This window comes from Salmo salar, chromosome 24, assembly GCF_965601325.2.
Source record: "Salmo salar chromosome 24, fSalSal1, whole genome shotgun sequence".
Classification (NCBI taxonomy): domain Eukaryota; kingdom Metazoa; phylum Chordata; class Actinopteri; order Salmoniformes; family Salmonidae; genus Salmo; species Salmo salar.
The window spans coordinates 15195583-15217534 of NC_138314.1; the positions used below are offsets into that span (position 1 = coordinate 15195583).

The following is a 21952-nucleotide window of genomic DNA, read 5'->3' on the forward strand; positions in this document are numbered from 1 at the left end:
AGTTCACATTTCAACAGTAAGATGATTACACAATATTGCAGTACTTCAGTCTACAATGGAATCTGGAGACCGTTTTTTAGAAGGCCTACATTACACCATTATTGTGTTCCTCCCCCCTCTTGGTCTTGTTTTGGATATGTCATTACTTGGGTTATATACTTGGGCAGCATGTCTATGTTTGTGGAGCATGGGTCCTGAAGAACTGTGTTGCTGCGATACGCCTAGAATACCACTAGATGTGAGTATGGAACGGTGCAAATATCCACAGAACCAGGGAGAAAGTGGAAGACGACATTTTGTGTTCATAAAAACAGGGATAAGCTTATCGAAACGAGAGCACTGAGAAAGAGGGGGGGATTGGAGGAGAAACATTGAGAGAAAGAGGAAGGGTAGGCTTCTGGAACCGGCGTGCCCAGAACACATTGACTTTTGCCGCGTTCTAAAACCAGCGAACTCGGAAATCTCGACTTCCGACTTCAGTTTTGTTCAAGACAACTGTGTACTCAGAAAAAAAACGAGCTCCGACTGGGATAAATCGTTTTGAACGGTCAGCCAACTCGGAATTCATAGTCGGAAACACGGGCATATTTATAGAGCCCCGACTTTCCGACCTGAAGATCACTGACGTCATGATTTGACCTCATTTTATTCCCAGTTGTCTTGAACGCACTGAAGTCGCAAGTCAGAGATTTTTGAGTTCCCGGTTGTCTTGAACGTGGCAGTAAGCACAAAGAGGAAGGGCCTGACGTCAGGGCCTATCTGAGCATGCGCTGTTATGTGTCCAGTCAACCCCGTGCCTATCGGTAGACTACATAATACACACTCTTTCTGTATCTACAGACATTGCTATCTGACAGCCCAATACACTGGCGCGGGAGACTACAAGAATAGTTATTTTCTACCTAATAAGAACTGGACCAACACACATCTAACGCTCCTTTCGGCTTCATTTGAAGGTTGTTGTTCGGGTTTAACCTGCCTTTGGCTGTATCACCCCTAACCAACCCTAACCTCGCCAGCACCGCCACGGGGACTTTACCATAACCCTGAAGGGAAACGGGTCCTGCCGGTGTTCCTTCCCCAGGACAGGTGAGTGTTTACCTGGGGAGCCAGCTGTTTGGTGCTCACTAGCCGTATTTGCATCATTCTCGTGATGGGGAATATGACGCCATAGCTAGCTACAGTGTGACAGAGAGAGGGAGACATACAACATCCGAGGATGGACCAATAGCAAACGCGGTGGGAGCAGAAGGATCATGTCTATAGCAATGCATGCTCCTAATCAGAGGGCCTCATCATTTAATGATAAGAGATGCGCAGTGGGATAGTATGAGGCATTGCTTTCTATTGATTAGCATATAGGCAATTCCATGGTAACAGAATGACGCTAAGACTCCGATTTTTGGCAAAGTTAAACAAACCATACAACTCTATGCGTAAGGACTACTTTCAAAAATGTCCACATAAAACAACCCATATACTTGAATAACAGTGCAGATGTAACGTTTTGTAACAGAATGACAGTAAAATGGCCCTTTTTATGTGACCAAGTTTTCCAAAAACTCTGTTCAATATCTACTCTGAATTGAGATTCAATGATGTCTGCATAAATAATGTGGTGCTTGGACATCGCAGTAGAGCACAGTACATTGTACTTTACTCTACCCTAGTGTGCTTTACTGTACTGACCTATACACTACTCTACTTTGAGTGTATGAGAGAGAGAAAATACTGTTTTCACAATTATGTCAATAACAGTATGCCAGTGGAAGGGAGGACAGTAGCAGGTGACCCAACTGCGGTTTCCGATGTACACCTTTTAATTGCTTAATAAATCATAAACACAATTGTTATCAGTAAAATTAAATATAAATGTTAATATTAGTTTCCAAGGTTCTTAACTTCAACATTATTGTGTTTTGATTTACAGTACCAGTCAAAAGTTTGGACACACCTATTCATTCAAGGGTTTTTCTTTATTTTCTATATAGTAGAATAATAGTGACGTCATCACAACTATGAAAACGCATATGGAATCATGTAGTAACTAAAAAAAAGTGTTAAACAAATCAAAATATATTTTATATTTGAGATTCTTCAAAGTAGTCATCCTTTGCCTTGATTACAGCTTTGCACACTCTTGGCATTCTCTCAACCAGCTTCACCTGGAATGTTTTTCCAACAGTCTTGAAGAAGTTCCCACATATGCTGAGCACTTGTTGGCAGCTTTTTCTTATATATTCTATATATATATTGTGTGTGTGTGTGTGTATACTGCTCAAAAAAATAAAGGGAACACTTAAACAACACATCCTAGATCTGAATGAAATAAATAATCTTATTAAATACTTTTCTTTACATAGTTGAATGTGCTGACAACAAAATCACACAAAAATAATCAATGGAAATCCAACAACCCATGGAGGTCTGGATTTGGAGTCACACTCAAAATTAAAGTGGAAAACCACACTACAGGCTGATCAAACTTTGATGTAATGTCCTTAAAACAAGTCAAAATGAGGCTCAGTAGTGTGCGTGTGGCCTCCACGTGCCTGTATGACCTCCCTACAACGCCTGGGCATGCTCCTGATGAGGTGGCGGATGGTCTCCTGAGGGATCTCCTCCCAGACCTGGACTAAAGCATCCGCCAACTCCTGGACAGTCTGTGGTGCAACGTGGCGTTGGTGGATGGAGCGAGACATGATGTGCTCAATTGGATTCAGGTCTGGGGAACGGGCAGGCCAGTCCATAGCATCAATGCCTTCCTCTTGCAGGAACTGCTGACACACTCCAGCCACATGAGGTCTAGCATGGTCTTGCATTAGGAGGAACCCAGGGCCAACCGCACCAGCATATGGTCTCACAAGGGGTCTGAGGATCTCATCTCGGTACCTAATGGCAGTCAGGCTACCTCTGGCGAGCACATGGAGGGCTGTGCGGCCCCCCCAAAGAAATGCCACCCCACACCATGACTGACCCACCGCCAAACCGGTCATGCTGGAGGATGTTGCAGGCAGCAGAACGTTCTCCACGGTGTCTCCAGACTCTGTCACGTCTGTCACATGCTCAGTGTGAACCTGCTTTCATCTGTGAAGAGCACAGGGCGCCAGTGGCGAATTTGCCAATCTTGGTGATCTCTGGCAAATGCCAAACGTCCTGCACCTGTGGACGTCGGGCCCTCATGCCACCCTTATGGAGTCTGTTTCTGACCGTTTGAGCAGACACATGCACATTTGTGGCCTGCTGGAGGTCATTTTGCAGGGCTCTGGCAGTGCTTCTCCTGCTCCTCCTTGCACAAAGGCGGAGGTAGCGGTCCTGCTGCTGGGTTGTTGCCCTCCTACGGCCTCCTCCACGTCTCCTGATGTACTGGCCTGTCTCCTGGTAGCGCCTCCATGCTCTGGACACTACGCTGACAGACACAGCAAACCTTCTTGCCACAGGTCGCATTGATGTGCCATCCTGGATGAGCTGCACTACCTGAGCCACTTGTGTGGGTTGTAGACTCCGTCTCATGCTACCACTAGAGTGAAAGCAACACCAGCATTCAAAAGTGACCAAAACATCAGCCAGGAAGCATAGGAACTGAAGTGGTCTGTGGTCCCCACCTGCAGAACCACTCCTTTATTGGGGGTGTCTTGCTAATTGCCCATAATTTCCACCTGTTGTCTATTCCATTTGCACAACAGCATGTGACATTTATTGTCAATCACTGTTGCTTCCTAAGTGGACAGTTCGATTTCACAGAAGTGTGATTGACTTGGAGTTACATTGTGTTGTTTAAGTGTTCCCTTTATTTATTTGAGCAGTGTGTGTGTATATATATATATATATATATATATATATATATATATATATATATATATATATATATATATATATATATGCCTTCATTTCTGTAAAATAGACTCTTAGCTTTCATTTGACACCAAATGTAATGAGCTCTTATGAACTTAAGATGTTGGTGCTCCTAGGTCCTTTTACCTCTCCCCCTTCCCTTCATCTTATAAGTGTGTGTGTGTTAAAATTAGTTGTTACATAAGTAGGACTATTCATCGATATCCATCCATCAATCACCATGTAGGGATCGCATCTGATTTTTAGGGTGAGATTTATTACCATGGTTGTCCTGGAAACAATGCTTGGAGGAATGTGTGTGCACGTCACTTGCTTGAGCCAACATGAGGAAGGAAGATTTGTTTTGTCCTCAGGCTACAAATAAGTTATTCGTAGCCTATAATCTATGGAGATTTCTACACAATGAAAGGCTCCAGCAGAACCTTTGGTTTGTAGGTTAGCCTAATTTGTGCAGCCTATGTCATTATAATCAATATGAACCGTGCACGCTCTCTCACCACGGGGAGTGCGTGAGTGTGAGAGAGAGAATATGCTCCCTCTCTGATCCCCTTCATTAATGTAGCTTACCAAATTGTGTTTTAGGTGTTATTTAAATCACATTCTCAAATAAAATGTGTAACATAATGGCTTAACTTTGCCTCCAAAGCTGTTTCATGGGGATTTGTGTGTTAAGCCTGTAGCCTACCGTTATTAATAATGAATATTATTACTAGTGTGAGAGCTGGGTCACCCGGGTGACTTGGGCTGCAGTGGGTCTCAGACCAATATAGTCCTGGGCAATTCTTCCCGCCCCCTCTTTCAACTGGCTCCTGGATGCTTCTCTTTCTATTGGTTCTTGGCTACTTCCTCGTTCTAGTTTACTCCTGCCGGAATTCTATCTTTCAACCTGCACTTAAGCCTACCTTTCTCTTCAAGACATTTGGTTCTATGTCAATTTATTTCTGACTGCCGAATGAAGCTCTCCTCTTGTGCACACGACATGGCTCTGGTCGTAGTGGCTGGAGCGTAGTTAGGATTAATGAAACGGCAAATTATTACAGTTAATAAAAAGTCTCATAGATCAGACTCCAATCTCAGATGTGTCCCGAGATGATAAATAAAGGCATTTAACAAATACTTAAGAGGCACGGCAAACAAAAGGTTTAAGACAAACCATTGGCGACTAAGCCTAGCGTTGTACTTTCTTCTGTCAGTGGCGCACGCTTTATGATTGGAGCTTATACTATTGCCCTGCGGCCGCCTCCATTGGACAGTGCGGCTAGAAGTGTGCTGTAAGGACAGCTCCCCGTACCCAGTTCACATTGGACATGGATAGCTCAGATTTTATCACACTATGCTTCCTTACCATAGGCCTACCTCTGCTCTATACACCACATCTCTAGCCACTCCACCATCTCCCTACAACCTGCCCTTTTGTCGTAGGCCTACCTAATTTCCTTAAATTACACTTGGTATAGGCCTATAAGCAGCTCTCACCTTCCTATGATGTATTATACCACCGACCCGCCTCCCTTCTGCCCCCCTGGGAAGGCCAGTTAAACTCAGGGCCGTGCCCGGGGGCTGACTTTCCAGTGGGGAACGGACCATCTCCTGTATAGGACCTGGTCTTGCAGGGGGGGAGGGGGTCAGCACAATTCCGTCCTGGGGATGTGGGCGTGGTCCGAGGTCGGTCGCATTCCACCCGACTAGCCTACGTCAACGACTAATCCTCCACCTGATCCATTATCAATCCTAAGAGTTTTTCTACTAAAATATGGGATATTTTGTCATTGCCATTTCTCCTGTGTAATTCATTGACCATTCATGCATTAAGTTTATCGACAATGTTGAACTTTGAACCTGTGTCTTTTGATAATCAGAAACTGAAACTAAGGCGCAGTTACGCATGCGACGATAGGCCTATTAGCCCTACTACTATTAGATTCATGACGCCAGTGTCACTCACTAAAACAAACACAAATGAATAACCAATTACATAGTAATAATAATAGGCCAACATGGGAATCAAGTATACCACAGTTAGATTGCTCAGATTTGTGGGGCACTGTTATGGATAATTGGCCTGAAAGTATCATCTTCTCCCACTGCCAAGCAGACTATAACGGCTGACATGGAGCAATAGCCTAGCATTCCAGCTGACTATTTTTTTTTTTCTTTCTTGGACACACACACACACACACACACACACACACACACACACACAGGATGAATCCCTGGTGGGCTGGATCGGTGGTAGGCATTGCTGGGCTGGGATCTGCGGGGGTTCGCTGAGCAACAGGCCCTCCCCAGTGGCAGTTTTTAGAAGTTGGTTGTCAGGAGCACCATGAGGGTGCTACCCTTGACGCTAATTTGCCTATTTTAATTACCTAATAATAATAGGCCTGCCTGTTATTTTAACAGCCACTGGTCAATGAATTGGGGGTAGGCTACGGTGTTAGAATGTCTACAATTAATCAAGAAAATAAATCTTACATTTCATAAAAGTAGGCCTATAGGTGTTGCAAACTGTGTCTGGGGACTAAATGGAAACCAGATGACTAAGGAATCCAATCCATCTCAATGTTCTGAAATAATCCATGAGATCAGATTAACTCACTGCATTTATGCGTGTTCACCTAATGTAAATATGCAAGTGTACATTCACCTTTTGATTATTTAAACTTTTTGATGAGGCAAGGACTTTGGCTAAACTGCTGACAATCTAAACCTATAATCGTTTGTATAGGACACTTGTCACCATCTTCTAGGCATGAAAAGAATGCACCCCTGAAAAACGATAAATGGTAGGTAGGCCTACAGTAGTATAGTGTTGATAAAGAAAAACCCGAGCACCAACAGGTAATACATTCAATTCTGTATTAAACTTCACACAAGTAGTTTGTTGGACATGATGATTAGATAGTAATGGCCATAGTGTTTCATTTTAACATTTTAATTTGGGTGAATAGTTGCATTCTGGATGAGGTTAGTGTTAAGGCTAAGTTTACATACAGCATTGACACGAAGCATAACCTTTTGCGAATAACCAGCTGCTTCCTATTCTTATTTTGTGGGAGAAGAGACAATGTGGATAGCTCCACAATAAACACCCATGTGTAATAGGTTAACGTGAAATCAAAGGCGTCACATTAGTCTGCGTATTCTTCACATCGTATCTGTTACTCAACATGCTCCAGCTATGATGGTGCCGAGGGTAGTCACTCACATCCCAGACACCAGAGATCACGTGGAGGCATAGTTGTCTTTCTGATGAACCTATGTAACGTAGAGTGGAGGCAATAGATAGGCCGATATTAAGTCTCTCTTTTCAAACTCATTTCTAGACACCTTACAGTGAAACATAAATGGGTGCGTAGATTACGGCAGTCATCTCTCTAACATTTTTAATTGAACAAAAATGTTCATTTTATTACAGAATGGTGAAATGAAATCTATTACCACCTCACAGCTGTAGCCATACTGATAGGTTCAGCAAGTTTGTCTGGTGGGAAAGTGATCAATTATTGGTTAAAGCTGCAATCAGCAGTTGAAACAATAACAAAGTGGACTCCCCACCACGGTGTGAACCGGAGGATTGGGCTGGAGAAATGTAACCACGCTCAAATTCAAAGGACCTCTGGATGCAAGGACTGACAATCCATGATGTCAAAATTATAGTTTTAACCATGTTACATTTACTCTTTACAAACATTGGAGTAAAACAAGCTTATATTTTGGGTTCTGAAGGGGTGTGACAGTTGAACTAAGCTCACAATACATTTATAAGTAATATTCTTCAAGAATTAATGGGTACATATAATTAATTTATAAGTCCAAAAATGGATGAAGCAATTTATGATTGCCCCTTTAAGTGATGCTCGTCTCCACCTCAATCTGCGATCAACAGGATATCCTTCTTTAGATTGTCCCACGCTGGCCCACACAAGTCTTTCCAGCTCTGTCCCTGTGGAGTGATGTGGGCTTTTTGTTGACCATGTGTTGTAAAGCAAGGTAGCCTCAGGAGCGTGTTATTGAAGATAGGACTGTAGGAAATTTCTGTCTCCAGCTGTTCTGTTTCCAGTTATTCAGGATTGCCAATTGAAGGTGACTATCAGTCAGACACTTCTCTGTACAATCAAGAAGTTTCGATATTCACCGCACACAGGATTCTGGGGAACACGATATCACAACCAAGCATGGCAGAAACATGTTCAAAGATCAGGCTACACAAGTCAGTCTTTTTTTATATTTCTGAGTTCACTTTACATCACCGTCCTGGCTCGTAGGGAGATAAAAGATCTGAGATATACAGTAGGATGGGGCTAAACCAAGCCTAGACTTAAACATGATAAATAGCATTTGAAAATCTATTCTAAAAGGTTACTGGTAGCCAGTGTAGAGAAGCAGTTGTGATATGGTTACATTTCCTGGTGTATATTCAAATAGTTACAGTAATCTAGGCATGAGGAAATAAAAACATAACTTTCTCCAGATCAGTGACTGAGATAAAAGACTTGACTAGCTATATTTCTTAGATGATAAAAGTAGAACCCCTGCAATTCCCCTCTTTTCCTCTTGCTGTCATACCATGCGAGAAACACCATACAAGGACTTAATATATCACACAAACTTTGCTGTCTCTGGTTATATGTATGTTATGCCCAGCAAGCATTTTACGTTTTTAAATTATTAATACATTCTACACATCAATCAATAATAAACAGTATATAAACCTGGTTTGCAGTCCTTGTAATCCATGAATATGAATTCAAAGTTACAACACCTGTGTAAAAACAATATAATGTTATCTTGTCAATGTACTAAAACCAGTGGTTTCCAGCAAAAGGGAAGTTGTAATAGTAGAATGCACAAGGTGCAATGTAGAAATTGGGTAGTGCATCATCAGTTCTTCCTGTCATGTTAGTCATTGCAGACCGTAGAGAGGTATTTATAACTAGTCAGAAATGACCAGATCAACTAGCCCATGTCAGCTAACATTTTTTTAGCCTATAAATATTGTTGTAATTTTTGTTTCTCAAATATCACATGAATACAAATTAGACATGGCAAAATGTATAGAATTGCAAGAACATTTGCTTTAAAACTGCAAAACGTTTTTGCATCCCATGACAAAATGTGTAGAATTGAAGGAAATAACCTTTAAACCTGCAAAATTATCTCCACCAACAAGAGGGCTGTGAACAGTTTGTGTCATGAACTGTACTTGTGCCCATAGAAATACAGTTGAAGTCTGAAGTTTACATACACCTTAGCCAAATACAGCCTGAATTCAAAATATACACTGCTCAAAAAAATAAAGGGAACACTTAAACAACACAATGTAACTCCAAAGTCAATCACACTTCTGTGAAATCAAACTGTCCACTTAGGAAGCAACACTGATTGACAATACATTTCACATGCTGTTGTGCAAATGGAATAGACAACAGGTGGAAATTATAGGCAATTAGCAAGACACCCCCAATAAAGGAGTGGTTCTGCAGATGGGGACCACAGACCACTTCTCAGTTCCTATGCTTCCTGGCTGATGTTTTGGTCACTTTTGAATGCTGGCGGTGCTTTCACTCTAGTGGTAGCATGAGACGGAGTCAACAACCCACACAAGTGGCTCAGGTAGTGCAGCTCATCCAGGATGGCACATCAATGCGACCTGTGGCAAGAAGGTTTGCTGTGTCTGTCAGCGTAGTGTCCAGAGCATGGAGGCGCTACCAGGAGACAGGCCAGTACATCAGGAGACGTGGAGGAGGCCGTAGGAGGGCAACAACCCAGCAGCAGGACCGCTACCTCCGCCTTTGTGCAAGGAGGAGCAGGAGAAGCACTGCCAGAGCCCTGCAAAATGACCTCCAGCAGGCCACAAATGTGCATGTGTCTGCTCAAACGGTCAGAAACAGACTCCATGAGGGTGGTATGAGGGCCCGACGTCCACAGGTGGGGGTTGTGCTTACAGCCCAACACTGTGCAGGACGTTTGGCATTTGCCAGAGAACACCAAGATTGGCAAATTCGGCACTGGCACCCTGTGCTCTTCACAGATTAAAGCAGGTTCACACTGAGCACATGTGACAGACGTGACAGAGTCTGGAGACGCCGTGGAGAACGTTCTGCTGCCTGCAACATCCTCCAGCATGACCGGTTTGGCGGTGGGTCAGTCATGGTGTGGGGTGGCATTTCTTTGGGGGGCCGCACAGCCCTCCATGTGCTCGCCAGAGGTAGCCTGACTGCCATTAGGTACCGAGATGAGATCCTCAGACCCCTTGTGAGACCATATGCTGGTGCGGTTGGCCCTGGGTTCCTCCTAATGCAAGACCATGCTAGACCTCATGTGGCTGGAGTGTGTCAGCAGTTCCTGCAAGAGGAAGGCATTGATGCTATGGACTGGCCCGCCCGTTCCCCAGACCTGAATCCAATTGAGCACATCTGGGACATCATGTCTTGCTCCATCCACCAACGCCACGTTGCACCACAGACTGTCCAGGAGTTGGCGGATGCTTTAGTCCAGGTCTGGGAGGAGATCCCTCAGGAGACCATCCACCACCTCATCAGGAGCATGCCCAGGCGTTGTAGGGAGGTCATACAGGCACGTGGAGGCCACACGCACTACTGAGCCTCATTTTGACTTGTTTTAAGGACATTACATCAAAGTTGGATCAGCCTGTAGTGTGGTTTTCCACTTTAATTTTGAGTGTGACTCCAAATCCAGACCTCCATGGGTTGATAAATTGGATTTCCATTGATTATTTTTGTGTGATTTTGTTGTCAGCACATTCAACTATGTAAAGAAAAAACTATTTAATAAGATTATTTCTTTCATTCAGATCTAGGATGTGTTGTTTAAGTGTTCCCTTTATTTTTTTGGAGCAGTATATATATATTTTTAAAACACCCATCTACACACAATACCCCATAATGACAAAGTAAAAACGTGTTTTTAGAAATTTTTGCAAATTGATTGAAAATTAAATACAGAAATAACTAATTCACTCCCCTTAGCTAATACTTTGTAGAAGCACCATTTGGCAGTGATTACAGCTGTCTCTAAGAGCTTTCCACACCTAGATTGTGCAAAATATACTTTTCAAAATTCTTCAAGCTCTGTTGTATTGGTTGCTGATTATTGCTAGACAACCATTTTCAGGTCTTGGCTGTAGATTTTCAAGCCACTCAGGAACATTCACTGTCTTCTTGGTAAGCAACTCCAGTGTAGATATGGCCTTGGGCTTTAGGTTATTGTCCTGCTGAAAGGTGAATTCATCTCCCAGTGTCTGGTGGAAGCCAGACTGAACCAGGTTTTCCTCCATTCCATTTCTTTTTTTATCCTGAAACTCCCCAGTCCTTAACGATTACAAGCATGCCCATAACATGATGCAGCCACCACTATTCTTGAAAATATGGATATTGGTACTCAATAATGTGTTGTATTGGATTTGGTTATACTAAGCTATATGGAATTGTTTTAAGACGGTCATACCAAGGATCATTTTGCTATTTGATTTAGAATTTTAAAACCACTTGAAGTATAAAAAAGAAAAGAAAATGTATTTTTTAATTTCTTTTTATGAACAATTATTTTGGCCTTACTGGTGTTAGCCCATACAAACACATTAAATAACAGATTCACTACATGGAACAACAGAACAAACTTCCATTAGATTTTTTGGAGGGGACTGCGGTGTCTGTCCTATATCTGAGAGATATGAGGGAAATAAGAAAACACAAACATTTTTTACATGTATTTAACCCCTTATTTTAGGCACTATGCCTTCTCCAAATATACTAACATTTAAAAAAAATTCAACTGGTACTGGGGGAACATCAAACGAGTCTTGTGAGGCCTGTGGGCATCCTAGAGCAAAACGACTGACATACGTGTTCGTGAGTTTCATCTTTCCATAGTTTGTAGTAGGGCTGGGTGGTATACCGTTTTTTGCGATGTACCGGTATTGATGCACGGACCGGTTTGGGTTTTTACTTTACCTTCTATAACAGTACTTGAATGTTTGGTTTGTTAAATGTGATAGGCAGTGTGTAACGTCCATTTTTATAGTTTACTTCGCTACTTGAGTCATCTCTCTATGCCGCTTTCCACACAGACCTAGCCCCGGCTCCTGTCTGTCACTCAATGAGTGCATTTGTTGTTCCTCGACCACGAGACACTTGCGTTCAGTCTTCATGGTCAATGCAGCATGTGCAACAATGTTGATGACAACGATGCAGTTGTCACTTTGCTTTTTAATATAAATCTACTAGCATTCTATAATTACACTTAGCTTGTATTTCTTACATCTGCAAACAGCTAGTTTGTCTTAGCAAGTTGTTCCTAAATCTTGTTAGCCACTGATTGTTAGCCGCTAATGTTAATCGCTAGCTAGCTAATAAATGTACTGAGTAAGAGCAAGCGTAGTTAGCTACAGCCTGATAATACCAGTGATGGTGTAGACCTAAATCAGCATGTTGTTTGTGCAACAGTATCTTATAAATTTAAAGAGGAATACTCAAAGCAAGAATATGTTAGCTACATGAAGTAGCTAAGAGAAAACAACATTCAATGTAGCCAAAGATTATAGGGTCCCCTAGGAAACACCTATCAACACTTTAGTTCATACCCTGTCACAATAACTCCTCCCTGGCATTTTCATTCATTGTCATGTCAAACAACACTATTAAAAGTGCCCACTATTATATTCTAACCATATAATTAGAATATACATTCTATTTCCATGATTCCAACAGTTAACCCAAGTGTTTTGCTCTAAATCGCAAGTCAAATTGCAACATTTCATTAAAAATAAGGCCCAGATATCGTGCAGCCCTACGTGGCAGTGTGGAAATGATCTCATATGCAGAAATTGATGACACGGCTTCTTTCGCTGCGCGCCTTCCGGCGCCAGAGTGTGCCCCCCCCAACGTGCTGGCCCCCGGGGGGTTTTATACTGTACAATCAGAATGGAGAAAGACCAATGGAAATCACTTAGCATGTATGTGTTGCCACCCTAGGATCACGCACTACTCATTAACCTCTCTAGGGTCGGCGGGACGAAATCGTCCCACCTACGTAACAGCCAGTGGAATCCTGTGGCGCGTTATTCAAATACCTTAGAAATGCTATTACTTCAATTTCTCAAAATTATGACTATTTTACACCATTTTAAAGACCAGACTCTCGTTAATCTAACCACACTGTCCGATTTCAAAAAGGCTTTACAACGAAAGCAAAACATTAGATTATGTCAGCAGACTACCCAGCCAGAAATAATCAGACACCCATTTTTCAAGCTAGCATATAATGTCACAAAAACCCAAACCACAGCTAAATGCAGCACTAACCTTTGATGATCTTCATCAGATGACAACCCTAGGACATTATGTTATACAATACATGCATGTTTTGTTCGATCAAGTTCATATTTATATCAAAAACCAGCTTTTTACATTAGCATGTGACGTTCAGAACTAGCAAACTTCCGGTGAATTTACAAAAAAATGTACTAAATTACTCACGATAAACGTTCACAAAAAGCATAACAATTATTTTAAGAATTTGGTCCCAAATAATCCATAGTTATATCCAAACAGCGGCGTTTTGTTCGTGCGTTCAAGACACTATCCGAAAGGGTAAAGAAGGGTGACGAGCACGACGCATTTCGTGACAAAAAAATTCTAAATATTCCATTACCGTACTTCGAAGCATGTCAACCACTGTTTAAAATCAATTTTTATGCCATTTTTCTCGTAAAAAAGCGATAATATTCCGACCGGGAATCTGCGTTTAGGTAAAAAGACGAAAGAAAATAAAGCACGGGGTCGACTCGTGCACGCGCCTAAGCCCATTGTCCTCTGATCGGCCACTTGCCAAAAGAGCAAATGTGTTTCAGCCTGGGGCTGCCTCGATATCATTCAGCTTTTTCCCGGGCTCTGAGAGCCTATGGGAGCCGTAGGAAGTGTCACGTTACAGCAAAGATCCTCAGTCTTCAATAAACAGAGACGAGAAGAACAAGATCTTGTCAGAGAGGGCACTTCCTGTAAGGAATCTTCTCAGGTTTTTGCCTGCCATATGAGTTCTGTTATACTCACAGACACCATTCAAACAGTTTTAGAAACTTTAGGGTGTTTTCTATCCAAAGCCAATAATTATATGCATATTCTAGTTACTGGGCTGGAGTAGTAACCAGATTAAATCGGGTACGTTTTTTATCCGGCCGTGTCAATACTGCCCCCTACCCCCAACAGGTTAAGCGAATTTAGAACTTTTATTATTAAAAAACATAATACCGTCATACCATCAATTTATTATTTTTTTCAATTCTTGATATATTTTGGCCATATTGCCCAGCCTTAATTTCTAGGCCAAACCATTCGAACACTACAGACCATTTTGTGAAAAGACCGCAGAAGTGAGACATAGGCGTCTGCGGTGGATTGAGACGCATCCAATGCAAAAAAACATCCCTCTAGTTTAAACTGACAGATTTTTATGGGATTTTTTGTTATGCTAATTAGATTGTCGCAGGGGCGCGGACATCAGCCTTTGGGGATTAACTGTTGTAAATAATCCTGCTCCGTATAAAATTTGGAAAAAACTTGGTATAAAAAAACTAAGCGTGAAGGATAGATCAATCCCTTGGTTCACGCATGAATTGTATTTAAAATTACAGGAAAGAAATTTAGCTTGGGCTGAGGCTAGATTGACTGATACTACTTCTGACTGGCAGACATTTGGGAAATCGATATCTGTCTCTGGTTAGAAAAGCAAAGTCAACATACTTCCTGAACTGTGTATCTGAGAATCGTGGGAATCCACTTCTGGAAAGTAGTCAGGTTATGACAGCCTCTGGTCCCATAATAGACCAAATGGAAATTCGTGGTGCTTTTAATACCCATTTTGCCTTAGCTGGCCATCTATTTGAAATAATTGTTTCTGGAAATTCCTCTAATTCCAGTAGAGAGAGTCCTTTATTCACCTTGAAACAGACTGTAGAGAATGATCACACCCAGATATAAAATGGTTGAAATGAAAATAGACATTCTCTATCTATGATATTATATCTATGCATTGCTAAAAATCAATGAAAAAAACATCCACAGGGGGTAATTCTCTTGATCCTTTTTTACTGCAACTCTCTGGCTCACTTATTGCAGAATAATTAACCTATATTTCAGGTGTTATCCCTAAGATCTGGAAAGTGGCACATGTCCTCCCCCTACCTAAAGGATGAGAGATCTTGGAAATTGGATGGTAGTTATCTTGCCTTTCCAAAGTTTTAGAATCCTTGGCCTACTCTCAACTAATAACTTTTTAAACTTCTCATTCTATTCTAAATGTGCACCAGTCTGGTTTTAGACCTGGACATAGCACCGTTTCAGTTGCTACACTTGTTCTAGATGTGTTAAATTGCTTAGATCATAAAAACCATTGTGCTGCCTTGTTTATTGACCTTTCCAAGGACTTTGACACTGACCATTACATTATAATGCAAAGACTGAAATAGGCCTGGATCAGGCTTCTTGCAAGTGGTTTGAGAATGTGTCTTATCTGACAGATCAATGTGTGATTTCTGATGGTGTCAAGTGTTTCCTGGATATTAAAGGTGTATAGCAGGGGTCGTTATTGGGACCTGTTCTCATAACTATTTATATAAATAGTTATATCTGTTAACTTGTAATATTCATATGTATGCAGGTGACACTTATGTATTCCGTTGCCCAGGCTATGTTAGAGTTGCAATCTGACTTCGTTGCCTTACAGAGAGCCCTGGTTGGTTTAACTTGTACTTAATCCGGGAAAGACTAAATATGTTTTTTTCTAATTCTCGCAAAATAAATTCAGATGGACAACATATGTATTAGTTGGATGGTTCTCCCATCGATCGGGTTCCTGCCTATAAATATCTGGGCATTTGGATTAACAAAAATGTAATGTTTAAAAAAACATACGGATGAGCTAGTTAAAAAGCTGAGATTTAGAAATAGATCTAGCCTCTCCCTAAATAGCAGGAAGCAAATTAGATTCCCCACAAAATAGTCCTCTCAGAACTGTTGTGCAGAAGTTCTCATCAGTTCAACTGTGGTAACTATGTACTGACAGCAAAGTGCACTGCCTATCTGATAACAGAAGTCTAAATGGCTGGTGCATGTCGAAACATTTAGGAAACACAGTGACTGGGATATACAGATGTAGGATTTTTATGCAATACAGGAAATTTAAAGAGTGACCGAAAGCACCGATTCCGTATGTGTTTCTCTGTTGCTCATTAAGAAAAACGAGATTTCGGTCTTTGGGGTGTGGTTCGATGTGGCAGTTATTCATGTTTGTCCCCATGATAAACCATAGGAACAAAGACAGTATCACTTACTCAAAATAGTCAGAATGAATTGAAGATAACTCAAGAAATCTGTCTTTTAAAAAAGAAAGGTCCAATGCAGCCATTTTATCTTAATATAGATCCTGAGAGGACTATTTTGTGGGGAATCTAATTTGTACAAATATTTTGTTGACTTAACCTTTGGTATTGGAGTTCTTGAGCAACATGGCACACCACCACTTTCTCAATGATGGCATGTCGGTGTAAACGGGGGGTGGATTGCCATTGACAAGCGCAACAAAAGGTACATTTTTCAGTATTATTGCGATCTGTAGACATTTAATTTCAAGGTGACAGTTATTTCAGCTAACCTGGGAGAAGTCAAACTGGGCATCCACTGCCATGTACATTTTGTACTGTAAAAACAAAAATGTATGATACTAAACAATTGTGCTACATCAAAATATGGACACTAAAACTATTGGTCTTACCATCAGCATAAATATCCCACAGTCCCAGTGGTTATCATGTCGAGGAAAAGCCACAATTTAAAGAGGAAAAAGTTATACACACATTTTTAACACAAAGAAACAACACTCTGTGGACAGCAGGAGTTGATATGCCACAATGTTTGAAATAATGTGAAGGCTGGTAAAAAAATGTCTGCTCCACCCATCTGAGTCCACTGACCCAGTGAAATACGCTGTGCAATGTCCCTGAAAGGGACATGGTTATTATGATGCATTATACAACGGGTGGGTCTAATCCTGAATGCTGACTGGTTAAAACCGCATTCCAGCTGTGTCTATTCCACAAGTTACCACCGGCTAAGTCTATGATGTTAAAATGCCTATTCCATCTGACTGTGCAATCCACTGTCTTATCAGCACAGCCAGGCAATTTTATAAACTTGATCTCCACTATAAAAGCATCTTGACATTTTATATCACATTTTTTCTTTTAGACTAACATTTGGACATTGAATTTGAATATTGAAACAATCTCCACTTGTCGCATAGTAATGAACAAGTCAGGATCAGACAAATAGGCAGCTTTTCTCAGCTGTAATGGAGATATATATATTATACAAAGAAATATCAAAACAAAACAGATAAAATGAAACACAGTGCAGCTATTTTGCAGGCTTTCCATCTGTTTGAAGTGATTGTGTTAGCCATGTTGTTGGCTAGCTCCTCTGAACAACAGCGACCTGACGAGAGAGCACATTTTTCTATGCCAGATGAAATCGCACATCATTAGCTTATTTTAATGGATGTATCCAAATAAAGGTCTCTAGAAAACAGCTTATGCAAATGCAGCTACTTTGTTGTTAATCAGTCTGCACTGTTTGACGTGACTAAGTTAGCTGTAGTTGGCTAGCTAGCAAGCAAGAACGTTGCCAGTCAGTATGGCAATAGAACATTTACAACGAACAACTGGGTCGCGTCTATAGATACAAAACAAAAAGATTGAATGACTGGGTCGCGTCTCTGGCAACCAAACCGATAGAATGATCAACCAGCCGGCTTAGGTACCAACCCTAGATTTGTATCTGGAGTATATCTTGTGGAAGGATAAAATGGTATGAATAAATTAATCAAAATAATTTTTTTACTGAAAATATGTCAATCATTATTTCAATATGTTGCTAACCTGTTGTATAAAAGTGACAATGCCCTCGAAGACGGTGTTTTGGAGGATATATTGGCACATTTTGCCAGCCCTCGACTTTGTCTCGGGCCTAACGACACCCGTGCTAATATATCCTCCAAACACTGGCTTCGGGGGCATTGTCACTTAAGGAGAATACAACATTAACACACACAAAATTAAAGGTTCTAGAACATGGCTGGAACTGTGTGAAATTAACACTATATACCAACGGTCTGCAGAACAGGACCTTGTGTTCTAACAAAGCACAAAATCTTTATCTGGCCAACTGCGCAACACAAATATAACTCAACTAAAGCTGCACACAGCAACATATGATATGTCACCGAATCCAAGCAATCTGTTCTCCAAGCATACAGAGTCAAGAAAGTAGATGACCCTCTGCAGTGGCTTCAAGACCTACAGTACAATTCTAATGTTTTATACAATTCAGAAAGCTTATCAGTTAGTTGGGTAAAATGACATACAATGAAAATAAATAATGTTTTAATAAAATGATTTGAATAAAAAATAAATATACTGTAAGTACATACTGCAATGATATTCAAACCACTTACACATAGCTTGATGACAGATTCTTTCACATGATCATCAGACTGAAATTAAATACAGAATGTCCATCGTTCATTTGAAACCACATTACTTATTTGATAGCTAGTTGGTTACCATTTTAGTACTTCTGGAAGTGTATTGGACGTCAACTGGCAGATGTGAGTCAAATTGTATTGAAATAATTTAAATGCCGACCATATTTTATGATTTTACTTACAGGCAAAGTGGTGAAAGGGTCTGTTCCAATGGAAGGCACCCAGGTGTCACATACAGATCTGCCACAAAGATATTCTTGCCCTGCACAATACAGTAAAAACAAAATGATTATGTAAGGCACTGCCTCTAAAACATTTTACTGTGTTTGTGTGAATCAGTATTTCATGTCATAGATCAAGGCAGAGATGGCACCAATTCACAATTTAGCAAGTCTCAAGTCTTAACCTTTGAGTCTCGAGTCAAGTCCCAAGTAATAATGGGCAAGTGTCAAGTCCCAAGTTCCAGAGCTGAGGTCAAGTCACAAGTCCCTAATTTTGTGTTTTGAGTCCTCAAGTCAGTGTTTGACACTAGAACCACCAAGGCGGTCAATCTGACCGTTTTCAATATTGTCATTTCAATAACTTCATTTCAATAAAAACCTTGAAACCAACTGTCCCTGACTTTTCCTAAATATGTGTGTTTTACACTATCAGTACTTTTAGATAGATGTGAAACGTTCTGAGCATTTCATCCTCAAAGTGCCATGGCGGTCAAAATGACCCTATGCATATTTAACAGTAGAATACCTGAGCCTCAATGAGTACCAATAGCCGCCAGTCTAATAAATCCATTTAATATACACAACCTAAATGAAATATTAATGGATTCATTTTTGAAAGGTCAGTAAAAACATGATACCAGACAATTTATTTCAAAAGAACAGAATAGCATGTTTTTGAGTTTAATTTGCTTAGTAGCCGAGGCTATATGGCTGTGCCATGCCAATGAAATCAGCTTGTTCATTTAGCAGACATCACAGGCTTATATTCTGCTGCCCTGCCACAGTCAACACATATTTTACAGTAAGAATATAACAGAAGAAAATATACTGAACCAAAATATAAACGGAACATGCAGCAATTTCAAAGATTTTACTGAGTTACAGGTCATATAAGGAAATCAGTCGATTGAAATAAATAAATTCAACCCTAATCTATGGATTTCACATGACTGGGCAGGGGCACTGCTGTGGGTGGGCCTTGGAGGATATAGGCCCACCCACTGGGGAGCCAGGGCCAGCCAATCAGGAATGAGTTTTTCCCCACAAACGGGCTTTATTACAGACAGAAATACTCCTCAGTTTCATCAGCTGTTCGGATGGCTGGTCTCAAACGATCCCACATGTGAAGAAGCCGGATGTGGAACATTTCTGGGATCTTTTATTTCAGCTCATGAAACATGGGACCAACACTTTACATGTTGCGTTTCTATTTTTATTCAGTATAGAAAGGATATTTTTCCCAAAAAGCAATTGGTGATTGTCGCCAGTATTCACATGAGGAACGCGTTCGTGGACCTCCGGTTATTCTAGGAAACAGTTATATTTTTCACAAAAAGGCCATCTGTTCAATTTGTAGAAAAATAGGTTTGGGAAAAATAGGTTCATTTAGAAACCTTACAATCTATTCTTTCTAGTAGGGTATAGAAATCAAAACGTCTGGCCTGCGTGGACTTCTATTGAAGAAGTGCTATTTTGTAAGCTCCGTTCTCTTTGTCTGTGCAAGCTGCGCTGGTCATCAGTCTATTCATTCTCAATTTGACCATTTTTTTTATATTGTTACCCGTCAGACTATTGTCAATTTAATCTTGTTTTCAGGCCACATATATTATTATATGTGTGAAATTTGTTTCAGTACAGTTTAGGTGTAGTTTGAATGGGCCAGCTGGGCAGGCAACTTATTTTAGTATTTACACTCTATTCGCTTCTGGATCAATGAATACATTTTCTTAACAATTACAATTTACATTTGGTGTCCTGAGGTTTCTTATGACCTAATTTATCTTATTAAATGCTTTGATTTAGCAGTTACACAATTTGAAATATCAACAGTCAGATTGACTGTCATGGCCAGTCTAGTACTTATGGAATTCCAGTGCTCCGAGTGTTGTGTTTTATACCAATTTCAATGCAATTTTTTAAATTTAGGTTATATTTTCTGTTACAGTACATAGGGCTACGTAATAAAGTTCACAGATAAGGAAATTAATGTTGTTTGAATCATCATTACTAATAGAAAGGCCACCCAAATTATGATTTATAGCTAGTGTTGATAGTACAGCTACAGTTTGACTGACATTGTGAAATCTCTCATTAGAATCAACTGTTTCCCCCCGCCCACTACATTGGAGGTTGAGAGGTCTGTGGTTGGCTGAGAATTAACATTAATAGAAACCCATGCTGAGAGTGCATATTTTAAAGCGACACGCGGTGAAAATATAAGACGGTGCACAATTTTTTTTCCCCCCCTTGCCTTTCCACATCTGCCGGCTCAGCAGCGGTGTTACAGCTCAAGTCCAAGTTAAGTCCTGAGTCATAGATGCTCTAGTCCAAGTCGACTGTCAAGTGTTTAAATTTTTGGTCTCAAATCTCAACATTTGCAACGTGAGTTTTACACGAGTTTAAGTCACGTGACTCGAGTCCAGATCTCTGAAACAGGGTATACCCATTTATATGTGAAACAAACTGACACAGAATTCATCTGTGTCAGTTTCACTCACTAATATACTGTGCAACATAAACATACCTTACACCTGGTTATCTGCTAAACTAAACTATTTGGAAACATGCGTTCCCCACCCCCAAAAAATAAACACTATTTTTTGGTATTAATATTATATTTTACGGAGGACCACTTAATATAGTTTGTCGGTCCAAAAATAAATAAAAAAAACTTCCCGGTGATTCCATCAAACTGTCCAGCCCAATCGTTTCAAAATCTGACTAACACGATGGTCATTATGGCCAAACAGTTCTATTTTTGTTTCATCAGACCAAAGAACATTTCTCCAAAAAGTATGATCTTTGTCCCCATGTGCAGTTGCAAACCTGTAGTCTGGCTTTTGTATGGCGGTTTTGGAGCAGTGGCTTCTTCCTTGCTGAGCGGACTTTCAGGTTATGTGGATATAGGACTTGTTTTACTGTGGATATAGATACTTTTGTCACCTGTTTCCTCCAGCATTTTCACAAGGTCCTTTGCTGTTGTTCTGGGATTGAGTTGCACTTTTCGCACCAAAGTACGTTCATTCTCTAGGAGACAGAACGTGTCTCCTTCCTGAGCAGTATGACGGCTGCCTGGTCCCATGGTGTTTATACTTGCGTACTATTGTTTGTACAGATGAACGTGGTACCTTTTAGGCATTTGGAAATTGCTCCCAAGGATCAACCAGACTTGTGGAGGTCTACAATTTATTTTCTGAGGTCTTGGCTGATTTCTTTTGATTTTCCCATGATGTCAAGCAAATGAGTTTGAAGGTAGGCCTGGAAATACATCCACAGGTACACCTCCATTAGGCTAATTGACATAATTTGAGTCAATCCAA

General features: G+C 40.7%; 1 protein-coding gene across 3 annotated transcripts in view; it reads left to right on the forward strand.

Moving 5' to 3' along the window:
• Window positions 1–763: 763 nt before the first annotated feature.
• The window catches only part of LOC106585070 (solute carrier family 23 member 2), a 64869-nt gene continuing 43680 nt past the window's right edge, over window positions 764–21952 (forward strand). For 2 of the 3 annotated variants that reach the window (XM_014170841.3, XM_014170842.3), the window contains exon 1: window positions 765–1089. The gene's annotated coding sequence lies outside the window, so the exon portion shown is untranslated. Of the gene's footprint in view, window positions 1090–21952 lie in introns of all 3 variants that reach the window. The other variant, XM_045706862.2, reaches the window with a different exon arrangement.